The sequence below is a fragment of the Microtus pennsylvanicus genome, chromosome 3 (genome assembly GCF_037038515.1).
Source record: "Microtus pennsylvanicus isolate mMicPen1 chromosome 3, mMicPen1.hap1, whole genome shotgun sequence".
In the NCBI taxonomy this organism is placed as follows: Eukaryota; Metazoa; Chordata; class Mammalia; order Rodentia; family Cricetidae; genus Microtus; species Microtus pennsylvanicus.
This window is the reverse complement of record NC_134581.1, coordinates 71,525,627-71,540,883: the sequence shown is the minus strand read 5'-3', so window position 1 is coordinate 71,540,883 and position 15,257 is coordinate 71,525,627. Positions and strand designations below refer to the sequence as shown.

Below are 15,257 nucleotides of genomic sequence, written 5' to 3'. Positions count from 1 at the left end.
GAAAGATCCGCCCTAACCCCCAGTGATATACCTCCTCCAATAGGGCTATACATCCCAATCCTTCCCAAACAGTTCCACCATCCCAGAACAAATAATAAAATGCGTGAGCCTATAGGAGCCATTCTTATTCACACCACCACATGATATAAATCAACTTCCTACATATTCATTGTTACATGACTATACACTTACGAACACATTACTATGCAAGTGTATAGATCAGTGATATTAAGTATGTGCATACTCTTGTAAATCCATCACCATCAGTCACCTCTGAAACTATTTCACCTTCTAAAACTAAACCCTGAGCCTTTAAAATAGTTTCCCCATTCATCTCTGCCCCCAGTCTACTATCTCTGTGATTTAACTTCTTTGGGTTTCTTGTATAAGTGAGACCAGGCAATGACTACCCTTTTGTGAGTAACTTTAGGTGCCTTCAGTTAGATCAGGTAGTGTCTTTCCTTTTGTGGGTGACTTATTTTATTTTTTAATATAGCATCTTCATAATTCATTCACATGGTATCATTTGTGTGTAACTCCTCCTTTTAAAGGCTGAATAATATTCCACATATGTACATATTATAGTTTATTCATGTTGATATCACCTCCATGTTTTGGCTATTAATGTCACTGAGGATGGAGTTCAATTTATAGAGTGATCACCTGCCTATCATGCATAAAGCCCTGGGATCAAACTCTAGCACTGTATAAACCATGCATGGAAGCAGACATTTTATAATATCAGGACATAGGAGGTAGAGGCAAGAGGATTAGTAGCTAACGTTCAAGGCCTGTCCAGGTATTTGGAACTCTCCACCAAAAAATAAAACAAATAAATAAAATACAAAGTAAAAGTCATCTGTTAAAAGTATTACGTCTATGAGCATGGGTGCCTTTCCATAAGATAAGGAAATAACTATATGGGTGGCAGCACTCTAATTTATCTGTTTCATAATGGGGAAGAGCTGTACAATCGGATTTCTTAAAGTGGGTCGCACCTGTATTTTTATTGTTTATTGTTAGAAGGATGTAAGAACCATCAGAAATTCCATTTCGCACTGAGGCGTAAAGCCCCATTAGAGTCTGCTGTTAAGGAAATTGGTCTGTTAGGGTGAATTTCACACACAGCTGTCAAAGCTCTCCAGTAACTGCTCTCCTGTGTTGTGACAAACAGAGCCTTGAACCTCTGTCCTTGTGGAAGAGCCTATGGCATCAGAGTGAGTAGTCTAACTCCCACTCCCCCCACTCCCTTCACTTGGGTTTTCCATGGCCAGTTGTGGCTCTCAGTAACTTTAGTGACTAGGAACACGACACCTCTCTCAGGGTTTCTGCATCATAACAGACACCAACAGGCACACAAGGCGAAGTTCATTGCTCTGCTTCATCCTCTGACCCAGTTGATTGCCTTTCATGCCTTCTTAGCCTTCCCAGGAAGCAGCCCCATGCCAGATACTGAATCTGCCAGCACCTTGATCTTGGACTTGATAGAAATTTCAGTCGATAAAGTGATCGCAACACAGACATAAGAACCTTAGCCTAGATCCCTTAGGACACTCAAGAGCATAAGTCAACAGCTCAGGCATTGGGGAGGCAGAGACAGATGGATCACTGGCTGTTCAATTTAGCCAGATTGATGAGCTTCAATACAATGAGAGACCCTGTCTTGAAAACTAAGGTGGAGAAAGGTTGATGAAGACGTCTTATGTTGACTTCTGGTGTCCACAAGGCACACATATGCACGGGACCACAGAAATGTGTGCATCTAACCCCACACCCACACCCACAACAAAGGTAGAGGTAAATTGAAGATTTAGGAAGCACGTGAGGTAGAACATCTTAGCCCCTGAGCTCTGCAGCACACAATTAAGGAGTTAAGAAAAACCACTACTGTACCCCCCCTTTCCAGGAAGCATATGAGGAAAAGGGGTATCTGGTTCCCACCTGACCTACTTGGATTGGAGCCAGTTCAGTTTGGTGGTCGGGGAGGCACTGAATGACCTCCAGAGGGCCCCTACATGGGAAGCTGGGAGTCTCTGGTGCACAGCCACTGCTTGGCCACAGATGTTCCCTGCCATCAATCACCCAGAGCATCTGCTTGCTGCTCTGCTTGTTTAAAAAGCAAGGCGTTTGCTAATTGAAAACTAAAAGATCCATCCGTCTCACTCACAGGCAGCATGAAATCACTCAGCCATGCAGGATGTGGGTAAAACAGGCAGGGTAGAGGTGTGGTGTCTGTGGGTGGAGGCTTCTTCACCGACGTCATCTGGCTCCTGCTTCTGCCTCCTCAGCCAGCAAAACAAACCTCCCCGCTTAAGAGCAGCCAGAGTGTTTATTAGGTCGAGAGCTCACCTGTTATCCTCAGGGCATCCCAGAGATATAGGCATCGTGTGTACCAGGGTAAAGATGTGAACACTGAGACCCAGAGAGGTTAAACAATTTAGGCAACATCTTTCAACTGGTGGATAACAGGCAGGACACCAGACTAGATGAAACTTCATACAGGTGTGCGGAGGCCCGGAAAATGTGAGCCTATTTCCACATTGACCAAAGGTTAGAGAGTTGGAACTTACCTCTAAGTCCTTCAAAGTAATTGTGCTTCTACCTCAAACAAAGTTCCCACCTAGATTTAGACCAGAGAGTTCTGCTCTTGTAAGGTTATGGCTTCTCCTCAACAGGTGTGGCTAATACCCAGCCCTTGTATTTCAGGAATAGAGAAGCAGATATGTTCCTACCTCAAACAAAAGTTTAAGGATCCAACTAAGGTCCAGTTCCCTTAAGGAGATAACTTTGCATTCCACCCAGTGGTTTGCCTACAGAAAGTTTTGGTCTAGGGTTTGAGTGTGATTTGTTTCATTCTAGAAACAGAATGTTTAACTGTGGGGGTAGCCCGTGACCTTCAACTGGTCTGGTCATTTCCTTGTATTATATTAATGCAATTTTTTGTCTTAGTCCTACCTTTTGGGGTCAAGGGTATTTTAAAAAGTTGGAAATTAAATATGGGCTAATTTCAGTACTCACTGGAACTCCATCCTGATACTATTCTATTTTTTTCTGTTTTATTATTTTCATGTGTGTCACCACATGCCTGGGACCCAGCTGCCTCTGTGGCCTGCTGTGGTCTTGGGACCCACTGCCCGCTGCCTGCCACTGCTCAGGGACCTGTGGCATGGTCTCATGGCCTGCTGCCCACTGCCGCCACTGGGGGACCTGCAGCATTTTATTTAAACCATTACATTGGTGCCATCATATTTGGTAGATCCTCCCACCCCTCTCCCAGAGTTGGGATCTGGAACCGGGTATTTTTTCTACAACAACCATGTGTTCCATATGCCTGAGCACTCTATGCACACCAGCAGCTTTGGTGGTGACTTTTCCCCTTCTAGCCCCCAATTACGGCCTTAACGGCTATGGTTGAGCCCTTTGCTTCTTTCCATAGCTAAAAACGTGACTGGCCGACCCAGGGTCAGTCCTCCCATATTAGCACTGCCCAGGTTTTTCTTTCTCCTTTTTCTTTTCTTTTGGACCACTCGTCAGTGGTCCCCACCATGAGAGACTGCTCGGAGTGGACTCTAACCTCTCTGGCTTCCACGTCACCCAGACTGGAACCAGTCAGGCTTTAACCACCCATCTGCAGAGAGAGGATGCTCTTCTACAAGCCCTGCAGTATTTGCTGCCATTTTACATCTCGTCTATAGAGGGGAGACGTCCCCCTATGAGCTTCATGGTGTTGCCGTTTCTGCGGGTTTTCACATTTTCAGCTATGGTGTAATCCCTCACTCGCCAGTGTCCCACCAGCTCCACTGGCTCCACTTCCTCAAACTGTCCCTGCTACCGCTACTGCTGTCAACAAGATTGGTCGGATCCATGAGGCGGCTGTTTTCAATTCTAGCCTTTGCTCTCTGCCACGGCTTGCGGTGTGGCAGCTTGGCAACAGGGTGGATCATGCCTCTAGGTCTCTCTTGTTATTATGTTTAAAACTTCTGCGGTTTAGGAAACATAGTTTTTCCATACAATATGTGACTACCACCATTTTGACTGAGATCAGGTGACCAAGTCTCGCCATCTTTACTGAAGTATACCCTACCTGGTATACTTCAGTTTACTTATGTTTTTGTCTTTAATTTCCTCTTGCTGACTCTGTTACATGTGTGTTTTGTGCAGTGGCATGACTTTGGTAGGGCCCACCAAGAACATCCACTTCACCCAATTCCTGTTCACTCTGTGTATGTATGTTCATACATGTAACTTAAATGCACCTATGTTTACTGTTAAATGTTATAATTGTCTATTCATTGCATCTCATTTCAGACTACAAAAACAGTAAGTCTCATGTTTTAAAGTGGTAGGTACTTTTAAGTCTCTTACAAATATACTTTATATTTAATTCAACCCTGCTTTACCTGTTAAGTTTAGCCAGTACAGTCAAGCTTAGACTCAGCTTTCCAGGCAGATTCTATGCTATAGTTACAACTCATCTATACCTGATAAACAGCCCTCAACTGCTCAGAGATCTGGGGAATATGACATGTAAATATTTAATTATTAAAAGGTTTTTCATAACAAAAAGAGACAGGTTGGCTCCTAGCAGCAGCACTCTACTTCCTCCAAAAAAGGCAGAAGACAAATGGGCACACAACAATGTCCATCTGCACTTTGTTTCAACTGCCAAGTGCTGACCACTGGGGAAAATGGCCTTTCATCTAAACTGAACATCTCCAGATGTGGACAGAATTGCTGAATCGACAGCCTAGCTACTCAGGTCAAGGTAGGCTTGTCTTCCTACAGATTTCTTAGTTCACAAGATCTTCTAGAGCCTGGCAGGCCCTGCACTAAACAGCAAAAGGCAAATATGACCCTCAGTGATCATGGAGACCTGAGGCGTAGCTCTAGGTGCCAACCAAGTAAGTTCTCTGTCATTTTTAAATCAATAGCACAAGTAAAATCTTATCCTTCTCAAAGATCTCTAATGCAGCTTGAAGGCTGAGAGGTTTTGTCATTTAAAAGGAAAACATCACCAAACAAATTTCAGTAAAATACAAATACAAGTTGTTAAGGTGTATACCTACAAGTTATAAAGGAGTGAGGACAAATACACACTAGAAAATTTCTCTCTCACACTGCCTTCCATAGTCTTAAAAGTACTTTTCATTGTGTAAAACCATCTATCACAATCATTCTGCTGCTGTCTCAAACTTCTGTTTTCACAAATCCAAGGAATTCTTGTGAGTTCCAGGGAGCCAAATTAAAGGATCCACCTTAAACAGGTCAGATACACCCCTCTCGATTCCCTGGTCTTAAAATTTTTCCCCTAAACTTAACTTTGTCCTCTGTTTGCCAATAACTTAAACAGGTATAAGAGACACCAGACATTTCCATACCACAAACACGAGACATGAACAAAGAAACCAGCTACCCCAGCATGTGACCAGCACCCAGCTTTCTCAGGTCCGCCCCCCCCCAAGATGACACTCACAAATAAGCAAGAAGCAGTCTTGAGAATCTGCTGCCCCAATCCCTTTAACCTATTGTGCCTAACCTCCTGCCTTTTTATTATAAAAAAGAGATGAGGATGTAAGGGTCTGTCCTGTCCCTTTAAGAGACAAGCCACTTCTACTCCTTCCCCCATCAGATGAGGCAAGCTGATCTTAAGCTTTCAGCCTGAGTACCTTCTCTCTCTCTCTCTCTCTCTCTCTCTCTCTCTCTCTCTCTCTCTCTTGCTCCCGCTCTCTCTTAGAGGCAGCTTCTGTCTCTCCCTTCTTCCCACTTCTCTCCTTCCCCCTCTCTCTGTGCCTCTCTGCTCTTCTCCCTTCTCCCTTCCCCTTTCATAACCCACTAAATAAATATCCAACTTCACTCTGCATGGTGTCCCTATCCATCTAGGTCTCTCACCCGCCATGAGGCTTCCTGCCTGGGATCTGGCTACCTTCATGGCCCACCATGGTCTTGGAACCTGCTGCCTGATGCTGCTTGGGGACCTGTGGTGTAGTCTCACGGCCCACTGCCCACTGCCCACTGCTGCCACTTGGGGACCTGCAGCATTTTATTTAAACCATTACACTAACACTTCCCTACCATGCTTAAAGAAGATCAGAGAACAGGCTAAATCCATAGCCTAATGAACAGGGGCAGAAGAGAATACATCACGTTCACTCATAGTTTCCTCTCCTCTGTCTTCATCGATAGCCATATACAGCAGACAGGGCCATGGACAGGCAACATTGCATTTCCTCATGGTTTCCCCTCCTTGAAATGCCTCCATACAACTTCACATCTAAGGAAAATGTGCCACGTCTCAGGAGGTAGAGACTGTTCCTCTGCTCAGTCCCCATGGGGTTTGGAAGGGCGCACCTTCTCTCTGGACTACAGTTCTCCCCTTCCAAACCAAAGAGGGATAAGTTGTATACCAAGGTCTTTTCCCAAACACAGTTTTCTGGATCGTGTGAGTCAATGGAAGAACTCTCTTCTTTGTAGCTCAGTGTAGGGCCAACTTTCTGCTACATGCAGACAGTCTTCTGTGCTGTTGTTGGAATTCTGCGCCATCTCCTCCTCGGGGACTTGCAATGGCCCTTGAATTCTCATTTTCTCTTGAGTTCTCCATGTTGGTGTTCCACAGCACCTGTTTAAGCCCAAGTATTTTCATGGAATTCTCTACAATGGTGAATTGATCCCACGTGAGAATAGGGACCTGGCTTTGTTCTTCTTTGTGACTTCTAAATCTGACACAGAGGCCAATGGAAGCAGGACAGACACGGCCAGCTGCATGAAAAAGATGCAAAAGAGAGAGGAAGGGAAGGGCAGTAGGTTCCCTGGGTGGGAAATGACCCTGGGAAGGGCCGAAGAAGACTGTGTGTCTTCCCCTCCTCCTCCTGCTGTTCTGGACATGCACCTCAGTGCAGAGACAAGGATGAACTGGAACACCCAGGGACTTCTTTCTTTATAGTTTCTGTCTTAAATCAGCTCTGCCTAGGTCTTCCTCTGGGAAAACAGAAACAGGACCAACCGTTATGATTTTTTAGACCTGAGGTCTGTACACAGACCCTGGACGACCTTCCAGAATCTATTTCTCCTTCAAAGACTTGATGTACCACCCGTAGTGCCTAGCCCAGCTCTTGGCCCCAACTCCTTAAAGGAGGAGTAGGGGGCAACTGGCCGGTGTTGCGAATGCTGTGCCAGAATAGGTTTAGATGGATAGGGTGTTACTTGATGAGTGTAGGGGGACACTAATGGGCAGTCAGAGCGCAGGCTGTCCTCTACCCAAAGCCATGGATGAATGCGCTGTCTCAGTTCTCTTCGATTCCTTCCCCAGGCCCGACAGTGTAGAGATTGCACTCGGGCCCTGGGTGGGTGAGGCCTGTCTCATGGGCGGGGCTCCAGGATCCTCGTGGCCAGGACGGCCCCGCCCCCTCCTCCCGCGCTCACAGCGCTCTGGCTCCGTGGAGCTGTCCAGTCTCAGTGCCTGAGCTGGTCGCCTCTCGTGCACAGTGCCACTAGCCCGCCTCCGCTCCTGGTCCCCCGCGCTGCGCTCCCACCCTCCCGCCCTGCCCCACCCTGCCCCGCCGCGGCCCGTCCACTGCTCCCCGCGGGCCCGAGCCGGCCAAGCGGCTGCCCGCCGGGGATCTGAACGGCGCGGCGGGGCCGGGAGCTGAGGGACCCGCGGAGGGGACCGGCGGCCCCGGACGGCTGCCGGAGGGGCGGCCGTGCGTGGATGCGGCGGGAGCCGGAAGCGTCGAGCAGCCGGTGCCGTCTCTGCCCCCGGGCGCCCTATGGCTTGAAGGTAAGCACCTGAAGGATGGAGCGACAAACCGCCCATGGCCTCTGTAAGGATTGTAAGGAGAGGAGAGGCAGAGACCAGAGCTGAGCGGCCGGGAACAGAAGTTTGTCAGACCACTCCAGCGCCGCTTGTCCCGGAGCACCCTTTCCTCTGAGTCTCTGTCGGGCAGATTGCTCCCCAGGCATTGGGACCTCTGCGGATGCCACCCGCTTCTCCTTCCTCCTTGGCGTCCTTTGCTCTACCTGGGTGGGAGTCCTTATCCCTTAGCTGCGGCTTCGGAGGGTGGCAGATCCCCAAGGGTTTTGGTAGGACACTGTCCTCCGTAGGACCCCAGGCCCCGCATCAGAGTTTCCCACCACCCTAAAGGAAGAAGGGCTTTTGGACGTCTCTGTTATTGGTGCAACCTGAGACTTTTGAAAGGGCAAAAGCCAAGGATGATGGAGAGGCGACTTCCAAGAGCAGTCTTCCAGATTTAGGCTTTACGCTGTCCTTGGTGCTGAATCTCTGCTCTCGGTTCATTTCTCTGTTACCCACTCCGGAAGAAAGCCGAGGATTTCAGACCCTTTTCCCCCAGGGAGTGCAGGTGACAGTGCGGGCAGGGGACAGTGGCAGAGGGTGAGTGTCCAGCTCTAGAATGGATCAAGAGCCCCGCTAGGTCCCCATGTGGAGATAAGGAACTTCTTCTCTAAATGTCAGGCAGAACACTTCCCCATCCATTCGTTTTGGCAGCGGGCAGCCTGTGAGGTTCCTCTTGAGGAGCAAAGGTAAGAGAGCGCGTTGCCATCTACACAACACGCTTTGCCATGGACACAAGGCACAGCACTGCAGCTCCCTGGGGATAGGCCCTTGTTCTCAGTCACAGGGAAGCTGCCTGAGCAACTCATCCTTTCCTAACTGGGTGTCCTGCTACTTTCTGTTCTGGGGCTTCTGAGGTTGGATGAGGCGCTAGCCAGTTTGTGGACTCCCTCTCTAGGTTCTTCTGCACATACAAGCTGTTTACAGCTTCTGATCAGGCTACAAACCTTTTAGGCTAATCCTTGCTCCTCTCCTGGGGAACTAGATGTTCAGCGTTGCCCCCCACCCCTGCTTCAGATGCAAATACTGTGTTTACATCTGATTCATCCTGCTGCATTAGGGCCACTTGAGCAAGCTTTCTTTTCATCTTTCCCATGTGCCGCTGTTTGATGAGGGTGTCCAGAGAGCGGCCTAAGTGAATCCAACCTACTTCAAGAGAATCAGGAAGCTGATTTGCTGGGTCTCAGCTTTGGGCTTTGCTGTTTCATATTCACAAACGCACTACAAATTTGTTTTCTGAGGGCTTTGATAATATCTCTGAGCTCAGATGTGGAACAAGGAAGAGATTTGAGAGTGCAAGAGCCAGAAATACGTAGGGACCTCCGAGATGTGATCTTCTTGCTTGTTAGTGGAGCCAGGGATTAATCCCAGGGTCCTATGTACACTAAGCAATGGTCCTGCTATTGAGCTACATCCCCAGCATTTCTCAGTTTTGGTCGCCTAAAGAATAATCTGATTCCATCAACTGTCCTTGCCTGGAACACAAAGATTCTGATCTGCTGTAGAGGTACTAGGCAGCATTTCCCTGAGGGATTGCAAAGAAGAACTTTGCATCTGAATCATCTAGGAAGATGGTTAAAAATGCATGTTTTTGCTTCTTTTCCAAATAAGATCCTGAATTAAAATCTAAAGCCAAGGCCCATGAAGTTATGTTTTAACAGGGATCTGGGTGAGATATATATATATATATATATATATATATATATATATATATATATATGTGTGTGTGTGTGTGTGTGTGTGTGTGTGTGTGTGTGTGTGTGTCCATGCTTCGGGGTAATCACCTCTCATGAAAGCTCAGACTTCTAAGAGAGTCTGTGTGGACAATTTTAATAGATACAAATTACCCATTAAAAATTATCTCTCATTTATCCCACTCTCTCCTAAAGTTCATGTTAAATTCGTCAAACACGGGCCTGGGGGTGGAAAAACCATCTACCTAATTCAGTCTCTTTGCTGGCAGCAAAGGTGCAATCCAATTTCCTATTCTCCAGGCTTTGATTTTTCTCAAATGATTCCTTTTTCCTTCCTAAGAGTCACCAATATAGGTGCAGATGGCCCCATGTAAATATTATTTTTCTCTGGAGGCCAACCTAATGTGTGCCTCCTACTTTTTCCCTCTTGTGAGTGATGGTCTTTGCTGCTATCACAACTGCTCTTGAAATGCCAAGGCATGATTAGTTCTGCCCAGTAGCACGTCACTTCCCAAGGCTGGTAGCCACTCATGCTCTCTTGGCAGTGACTCCTTAACGCCACTGATTTGAGTCTTTGTTCCATAAACTGGAAGGTTTGAGGGGATGAATCAGCCATCAGTCTTCTACCTTCCGAACTAGATTATTTCTGTTTATAACATGCAAATGTAATCTTGAGAATAATTTAGAGAAGCCTCAAGTGAGAGAAACTCATTGGCTTCTCTTCTGACACCGGGGAAAGTGGAGGGGAGCTTAGAGTCTCATAAAAAAAAGACTGCTTTAAATATTCCCAGGATCAATCTGCTGAGGCCAAATGGGTCTCATGTCACTGTTTTCTGAGAAACAAGGACAAGGTGGGAAAAAGACACATGGACTTTGCCTGGAGAGAGCTGTCTCCATCTCCCCTATTACTGAAAGCTGCACTATGATAATAAGAAGTGTGACTGTGAAAGTCACACCATGTCTGTGTGTGTGTGTGTGTGTGTGTGTGTGCGCAAGCATTCATGCACGCATGTGCCCGCGGGATGAGTATGACATGATCAGGCTTCCTTGAGCCAACCCCCCCCCCCCCCCGTATGGAGACTCATCCTTTCTGATCTTCTGTTCCCTCTTTCCTTTGGGGTCAACATCTACAAAACTAGAGCAAAGAAGATGTTTTTTCACCTTCCCAGGTTATGGAGGATCCAAGCTGAGATTCTTTTGAAGCCACATTGGCAGAACCTCCCAGAATCCGGTTGCTATCAGACGTTCTCTCTTTCGTAAGGTTTTAGGTCTTGGCGAAAACTCAGAATATGGCCCAGTCATTCATATTTCTCTCAGATAACATTTATAGAACTTTAGAACCTTAGATTCTTTGGGCTCCTTGGAGGTCATCCTGAATGATCTTGTAGCCAAACAGGGCAACTGTACCCCAGTACGGAACTTCCCTCCTATTACTCTCTCCCAAAAAAGTGGTGTCAAGTTTTTAGTTCCTGGACTCTCTGGTTTGACTTATTGACCAAACATTTCAATCTTACTGGGTGTTGTGCCTAGCAAGGACCCTCTGGGTACATAGGAAATGTATGAAAGCCACAGACACTAGAAAGGAAATAACCTGGCTTAGCTCCTCATCAGAAACCCTCCTCTGCGTCTCTGTGTGTTGCCACTTAGTTAACTGCTAAGTAAGTGTATCATGTTCCCTCCCTTTTATCCACAAAAGGTATCTTATGGCCCTGGGAAGATGCCATGGTTTGCCTTTGGGCATATGCATCCTCCCAGATTTCCATGATAATTTATAGAGAGACTGGGGTTGTGGAAGCTGTTTACTCACCAAGTCTGGGTTGTAGACTGATGTTATTGCTGTACTTTTTAATACCTCGAAGAGTGCTGGAGTCCAGTGTGAATATTCCCTGCCTTTCACTTCTCCCCATCATCGGTGTAATTGATTTTTTTCTTATTTAAAAGACACAATAGAGTCATATTATCTAAACACATAGGCTTGGTAAATAGCTTGTCAGTGTGTTGGAATGTAGGAGAAATAAAGCTATAAGACTCAGACACTCAGTTTGCAGAAGAGTCCAGAGAAAGGAGAAAAACTTGCCTGTTGGATAACAGGTTTTGCTTCATTTTGTCCCTTTCGCCTTAATCCGACAAATGGGTTAAATCGACACCCTTAGCAGACATGCTGCTCCTGGGAGAGTATATTTCATTCTTTCCCTAGGAGGCACAGAGATGGCCTTCTTCAGAGGAGCCAAGGCTCTTGTTGGCTCCAGTGTACAGGGAGGAGCCAGAGATGAGTCACCGGGGCATAGGGACTCCCCGAACTCCCCTAGGTAGAAGAGGCTGTATTGCTGCAATGCCCCAAACTCAGTGACCTGGAGGTTGATTGGAGACTATGGGGCAGTGTGTGTGTGTGTGTGTGTGTGTGTGTGTGTGAAGGTGGGAGCGGAGGAAAACTGCTTGTGGGGGCTCTGAAAATAGGCTGGCATAAGAATACACTGAATACAGGCATCAGTTTCAGGCTATGTGGGCAATGTTGCTGTAACCTTAGGGTACCTTCAAAGGACTTCCACTTTTCCAAGGAGGTGAAGAGGGAAGTCTGCTGTCTGCCCAGGTAAGAAGAGAAGGGAGGACCTCTGACTTCCCCGGAGCCCTGGAATGATGTCAGCTTGTTCCCACAGAGAGGCTTTAGCCTCCAGTGGCTCAAGGCACTGCCTATCAGCACAGAACGGCAGCTGTGGCCCCAGGGACTCTCCACTGTAGATGTCTGGAGGACAAAATGAGTCCTGGGGTCCCGTCTATTCATCACTGAGCTCCTTCAGAACGTGCCTGCCCCGCTTGTTCCCGCCTCTGCCTTGTTGTTATTATTTGGGTCTAAAGTGGCTCAGCAGGGGAAAGGCATTAGAAATGAAATTATTTCTGTTGCATACTGTATAATTGCCTCAGTTCCTTCCTGCTACCCCAGGCAGCAGCATCACGAGCAGTTCCCTGGGAACCCTTGGTCTGGGAAAGAGCCTCCTCACTCACAACTTTCCTTCAAATGGTTGCTTATGACAAGTGGGCCTGCTCACCAGCAACCCTCCCTCCACTTCTGGCCTCATCATCACAGCATCTAAAACTCAGCCCTCACTTGCCGAGGGCGGGGCATTGTGCTCAACACTGGACAGGTGTTTTCCATTTCAACTAACTCGCTATCTCATCAGAGCTCTAGAAATGGTTGTCATTATCCCTCTTTGGCAGAGAAATATGCATGTCCTTAGAGAAATAAGTGGCTCGAACAAGGTCACACAGCAAAGGTGTGGGGTGGAGATTTAAAGCCAGGCGGTGTGATGGTTAAATAATAGACCTTGCTGACTTACGTAAGTGGCATAAATAATGAGAAAGGGAGAAGAATGGGGATGGGGATAAGTCTTCTATTTCTTTCATGTTTGGGGAGGTGGGGAGAGGGAAAGAGAAATGTGTGTTTGTTCATGTGCTCTTGCACGCATGTGCAGAGACTGGAGGAGGATGTAGGTGCTCTACTTAATCACCTTCTGCCTGATTCCCTCAAAACAGGGTCTCTTACGGAAACTGGAGCTTGCCTTTTACAGCTAGACTGGCTGGTTCCTCCTCCATCCCTCCTGTGCTGGGGTTATTGGTGTGCATGGATATGACTGGATTTTATGTGGGCCCTGGAGATGTAAACTCAGGTCCTGGTGCTTGCACAGCAAATGCTCTTAACTACTGAGCCATCTCTTCAGTCTGGATAAGTCTTCTTTAATAAATGAAGTGCTCATAGAGTTTGGAAATGTTACCAGGGAAGGAGAAGATGCACGGAATTACCCTGTGGCGTTCTTAAATTTGGGACCAGCTGAGAAGTATTGCTTCATCCCGGCTCGGCTTGGAGTTCCTTTGGATGCAATGCACCAGGAATGTACCTCAGCGAGCAACAAAATCCTAGGTGCAGGGGGCAGGGACAGAAAGAAGGCAGAACAGTCTTCCAAGCCTTTCACATAGGAGCGGGGATCAAGGGATGAGGAGTGAATAGGGCATCTCTCAAGCTGAACTGAAGCTTGGTGATGTGGCCTTCTTTTCCACATCCAAGTTACTCAGTCTGTCTAAGGAATGAAAAACAAACTCCTGTCGATATTCACATCTGTTTGTTGATTTCTTATGATAGACACCTGGACTGAATAGTCACTGGTTTCTCAGACTCAGCTTCTTGACTAAATAGATAGAGTGTATTGTCCAACCGATAGAAGGAAACTCCTGAGAGCCTTTCAGGACTAGATGATTGCTGCTTTTCTGGTTGGCAGAGACAGGAGAGGTCTGGATTATCATTGATTAGAGTGTCTAACCTGCTTGTGAGTCTCTCCAGGTCCAAAATAAGGGAGCCAATATGCTTCCTAACACATCCAAATTGCCCCAGAATTCAGAAACACCAAAGACTCTATTAAACTGAGAGAAAAATGATATTTACCTAAAAAGATGCTAGGTTTCTGGCTTTTGAATCTCATCAGGTGGTTTATGGATGATGTGTACCAGCAAGCTCCTGATTTAACCCCTTAAAACAGCTTAGGGTAGCAGGTAAGCCCATGGACTCTAACCTCAGAGGCGTCGAGTGGAGTTTAACATTGACACTTTTTTTGCTGTGTGATTGGAGGCAGACTGATTAAAATCTATCATCCTGGGTTTCTATATTAATATCCTGGGTTTCTATATGGGTGGATGTCAATGCTAACACTGCTTGGTGATAATGACCAAAGGTAACAGACAGAATGAGGCATTGAAAATGCTTTTATTTATTTATTCTTTTGAATTTTTGAAAATCGAAAATTGACGTTTGGTTTAGCAATCTCTGGGTGCACACTGTGGGGACTGATACTGCTAACTACCTTCCCCTCAATTCACGAGCTGATTTTGCATCTCTGAAATGACATTCCTAAGACTTCCATAGAACTCAAGCCTACACTTCGTTCTTATGCTCTACATTTATTATTACCAAAATCACTTGGCCGGCACTTGGGACTCACCCCAAGGGAGAGGGTTTTGAGCTACTTGTTACCCCTCTGAGTTAGGCACTGCCGAGCTCCCATACCACCCCACACAAGCCAGGAGGAAGTGTCAACCTTCCTCGTGATGGCTTTACGTGGCCTCACCACCCCCAACTGCCCCAAGTCCTTCACCTGCTACCTTGTGGTTGATCCTTCCCGACTGGCCGAGATGTGTGGTGTAGCAAGCAGTCTGAGAAAGGTCACTTTTGATTTAAGGTAAGAGAGAAGGGCTGAAGAGATGCTCAGTGGGTGCTCGCTTGAGCAGGCAGGAGGATCTGAGTTTGAATTCTAAAGCTCATGTAAAAAACTGGAAATGGTCAGGTGCTTTTATAATCCCATCAGCATGGAGTGGGCACAGACAGGAGTATGGCTCAGATTTTCTGGATTCCAGCCTGTATCCGGTAAGAAATTCCATCTCCAGGGAATAAGGCAGAGCACAACAGAGCAAGAGCCTCTCCCCACCATATCTTCTCTGACCTCTGTACCTGCATACATGAACATACATACCAGCAATATACAAAACACACACACACACACACACACACACACACACACACACACACAACCCGAACAGCAACAAAAACAGTCTCACCCCCCCCTCCCTCAATAGAAACCCGACCCGTATACTTTGCATCTTCTGGGGATGTTAGTAACAGAAAAAATGCCACTCATGTATTGGATGAAGCACAGTTCTGCCTGAGAAAGAAG

General features: G+C 46.8%; 1 protein-coding gene across 2 annotated transcripts in view; it reads left to right on the top strand.

Moving 5' to 3' along the window:
• The first annotated feature begins 7,634 nt into the window (after positions 1-7,634).
• Drd2 (dopamine receptor D2) overlaps positions 7,635-15,257 on the top strand; it is a 66,453-nt gene continuing 58,830 nt past the window's right edge. For both annotated transcript variants that reach the window (XM_075965989.1, XM_075965990.1), the window contains exon 1: positions 7,635-7,774. The gene's annotated coding sequence lies outside the window, so the exon portion shown is untranslated. The remainder of the gene's footprint in view (positions 7,775-15,257) is intronic.